The sequence below is a fragment of the Vombatus ursinus genome, unplaced genomic scaffold (genome assembly GCF_900497805.2).
Source record: "Vombatus ursinus unplaced genomic scaffold, bare-nosed wombat genome assembly UNPS02005659.1, whole genome shotgun sequence".
Lineage (NCBI taxonomy): Eukaryota > Metazoa > Chordata > Mammalia > Diprotodontia > Vombatidae > Vombatus > Vombatus ursinus.
Window position 1 is genome coordinate 4,338,835 of NW_020945437.1, and position 4,646 is coordinate 4,343,480.

The following is a 4,646-nucleotide window of genomic DNA, read 5'->3' on the forward strand; positions in this document are numbered from 1 at the left end:
TGTTTTTGGTGTATATATTAGTTTATTTTGCAAAACTGTTTTTTTTTCTTTTTCTGTGTCTTTTTTATTCTTTGCTGATCAGAATGGCTTGCTGAATAAAGGAAAACATGGAATATGTTCAGAGTTGAAGGAGATGATGAAATAAAGTCTATTGATAAATGTTATTCTTTAAAAAGACTCCTGATACAAAATGTTTGAAAGAGATACTTAGGGGAAACTTAACTCCTTTTAATCCCATCTGCTCCCCATCTTCTTCTTAGCACATTTTATTATTTTAATCATTATTCATAATTCTATTTATCAGAGCCTCCATTTGTAGGATAACAAAGTTTTCCAGGCAGAGGTGAAGATAGTATTTTTATCTTTGTCATTTTGACTAAGGTAAAATGGCTACGTAAGCATTGTGAACTCTTCCTCCTTAGTAAATGGGCTAAGTGCCTTGGTTTGAACCTCTTACTTCTGAGTGGTCCCTAAGTGTGGACAAGCCTCAGGGTCAAGCAAGACCAGGAGAATTCACAACATGAAGGAAGGAAGAGCTTGAGTGTGCTAGGGGTATATTAAAGGCCTGGGAGGAGAAAGGGATTCTTTATGCCAAAAGCAGAGCTAAAGGCAAAGCAGTAACACTGAGGAAAGATCCTAGAAGAAAAAAGGAAGGTAAGTTTCCCCAAGAGAAATGTCACTTGTGTGTCAGGGATTTAAGAATTGTGCATACATCGAGGTTGAGGGACATATTTCTCCATGATAAAATATAAAACTTTGGGAATGAATCCTCTGAAACCAGCAAAAGGAGAATCCATATTCATGGATTAGGCAGTAACAACTCAGGTCAAGTGGAGAAACTCATCTGGATAAATCAAAAGTAGTGGTAGGGGTCTGGAAGGATGAATATCTTCCCTTGTCCATCTAGTTATCCTGAATTTCTCCCTTTACAAATTTTGCAAATATACCTAAAGATACCAACTCCTATATGAAAGAATTCTCCAAGTCAGTAATGATCAAATAAACTCAAAAGTTGGGCCTCATATCTGATCAACTGAAAAAGATGACAAGAGAAAGAAAAAATAGACAATGCTGAAAAGTCTGGGAGAAAAAGATGAACTAAGATACTACTGGTGTAGCTGTGAGTTAGGCTTCCCATGCTGGAAGTATATTTGCACTTATCCTCAAAATGGATGTAAAGCATCCAGAATCCATAGACATGGATCCAGAGGTGCCACTCTTAGTCCTAGGTTAAACAGGACAAAGAAAAAAAGAGGAGTGCCAAATATTCATCACATATTTTTTCCTGGTAGTAAAGAATTAGAAACACAGTTGGTACCATAAATCCAGGCCTGGCTAATGGTAAATGAATATGTTGGAATATTACTGTGAATCCAAGAAAGGATAAAGACATAATATATGATGCTGACTGAAATTAGCACCATCAGGAAAACCAGTATACAGAAGAACTACAGGCATTTACATGAGAGAAGGATAAGACAAAACTCCATTTAGAGCTATACTGGCCCCCAAATTTGAGTTAAGAAAACTTATCTTGTTCATATCTTTGCAGATGTGAGGGGTATTATGGGTATAGAAAATTGTAAGTATTGGCAGATGTGGTTTTTGGAGAACTGTTGCTATTTGGGTATTCAGTTGTTCTAAGAGAAGACTTGATGCAAAGGGAAGGAGCTTTCCCTCAAATGATTGATATGTGAAAGGGATAAAGAACAATAAAATTTAAAAGAGTGTGAGAGGGAAAGTAAAAAAAATTCTTTAAAAGATATGATTGAGAGGGCAGCTAGGTGGCACAGTAGATAGAACACCAGCCCTGGAGTCAGGAGGACCTGAGTTCAAATATGGCTTCAGACACAAAATACTTCCTAGCTGTGTGACCCTGGGCAAGTCACTTAACCCCAATTGCCTCTCTAAAAAAAAATAATAAAATAAAAGATATGATTGAATAATTGAAATGATCAACACAGCTTGGGCTTGAAAGGGCAGCAAATTTGATCAAAATGCACTAAAACAATCACTGATAACCATCAAATCACAATAAACTGAATAAATACTGATTAATTTGAGTAGGGCATCAAAATTATCACCACACTGGTACCAGCCTTGGAGAGAAGAGAGCCTGAATTTGAATCCTACCTCAGGTTTTTAACTAGTTGTCTGATTCTGGTCAAGCCACTTAACTTTGCCTCCTGAGTTTCCTCATAAAACATACAGACAATATCATGTACTTCATAAGAGTTTTGTGAGGACCAAAGAGGATACTATGTGAAAAGCATCTTAAAGCTCTATGTCAAAGCTAGATATTATTACAATGTGTCCCATAATTGTGCCCACTCTTCCAACTGATGATGTCCATATTTGTTGGAGACTTTGCCCCAAGTTTATAGGGAAATCATCAATTATTACTTTGCTTTCTATTGTATTTCATGAAATATGTTTGTTTGAAACTTCAAAAATGGAGGAGTTGGAGAAGCATCCTTACTGTGCCTCATTTCCTCTTCAGGGTCATGGCTGATGAAGTTGAAGAGGCAGAAGGTCATCTCTGTGTTATTTGCTTGGGTGAAGTCATTAAGACAATCACCCCTAAATGTGGACATACTATTTGCATGTCTTCCCTCAGCAATGAAACCTTTCCATCTTTGTGCTGTGCTGCATGTCAGGAAGTCTACCAACTGAGAATACCTCAGGCTGACATAGCCATGCACCAGGAAGGAAAAAGCATGTGTGAGATACACTGGGAAGACCAGAAGCTGTTCTGTGATAATAACAAGACTCTACTCTGTGTGAACTGTTCTGAGTCAAAGGATCATGAGAACCACACACATTGGCCCATTGCAATGGCTGCTGTGCATTACAGAGTAAGTCATGCACAAATCAATGTCTTTCTTCCAGGTCACTCTCAAGGTGTTCAATGGTAGTGACTTCTCCATGCTCAATTTAGTCATTCCTATTTTAGTATATCACTGGAATCTAACCCCTGATACTCAACTATTTATCAGAGGGGGGTCAAACAATGTTTATTCCTGTTTCTCTTTCAGGAGAAGATCCAGATTAATCTGGAAATGTTGTGTAGAATGGGAAACAAAGTTCAGGAACTTCTAAAAGAAAAGGAAGAATCCTTCATGTGGACTGTGGTATGGATTGTAAGTATCCGCCTGTCTCCTTAGATAATATCTTATGTATGCCTAATCTCCAATGACTTTTATAAAAAGCCTCCCATCATTATTAGCCATATTTGGCAAGTGAGAAAATTGAGGTTCATAGACAGTGTGTCACTTATCACAAGACACTAATGAGTTCAGAAATTTGAATCAAACCAATGTCTCCTGACCTGAAATCCAGTGCTGGGTGTTAAGTTGTCTCTAGCTGAAGCTGGCCTCTGTCTCTGCCTTCTTGTTTCAGCTCTCTGATCTCTGATGCCCAGCCTTAGACTCCCTTCACCAATCAAAGCAAAAAAGTGGGGGCTCAAGGGAGAGGGTGATTAATCTGATAGGAGTCATTTGACAAATAAGCTTTGAGAAGTGAAGAGTTTGCTAATACAGTGCTGTGATATGATTGCAAATTCACCTTGACAGATTATTTCGAAAACAGAGATTCAGATTGCCCTTCCACCATCATCTTCCTTAGTAACAGTCAGTCAGTAAACACATATAAAGTTTCTCCTGTATTTTAAGTACTATGATAAATGGTAGGGATAAATCAAAAGGCAAAAGATGGTCCCTGCTCTCAAGGAACACTCAGACTAATGAGAGAGAAAACATGAAAACAGGCTTGTTCAATCAAGATATATACAAAATAAATTGAAGATAATCAATAGAAGGAAGGAAGAGACTAACATGAAAAGAGATGGGAAAACACTTCTTGTAGAATGCAGGAGTTTAACTAGGGCTGGAAGGAAGCTGGGAACCCATCAGATAGTGATGAGGACAGAAAGAGTTCCCAGCATTGGAGGAATTCCAGTGATAAAGGAATCTGTGGATGGAGGATCCTGTTTGAGGAACAGCAAGGAGGCCATTGTGATTGGATGCTAGAGTACGTGGAGGGCAATGATGTTGAAGAAGACTGGAAAGCTTAGGCGCCCATTTTCACAGCATGCTTCAGGTTTACATGGGCAAACCAGTCAGGCAGGCATATTCTTATTATCATCCTTATGCAGAAGAGGTGAGTTACAGGTCTCCTAGAGTAGGTAAGTAATCACTGTCTTATATTCCTAGTGAGGAAATTCCTACAAATATAGCAACAGTTACACAAATTAGATGCCTTTAATAAGGAGAAATAACATCAAAGGATCAGGAGTTCCCCAGAACTTATCTGGCTTGGGTCTAGTAAGAGAAAGGAGTATGAGGTCATGCTTCCTTCAGCATATATTGGAGAGGTTTGTGAGGGACAGGAAGGGTGAGTTGCCCATTGCGGGAGGCCTTCAAGAAGGCATTGCAGCCAGTAGGGAGTAACATGACCAAAGGGACAAAGGCAGGAAATCTGGCTGACTACATGGATGGCCTGAACATGGGAGGGCTTCTGTAAAGGTAGGTTGGCTCCAGTTTATGAAGAAGGGTAAAGTTTGGCAAAGAAGCATCAGTTATACCTAATATATAGGTATAGTGAATATATATATATATATATATATATATATATATATATATATATAT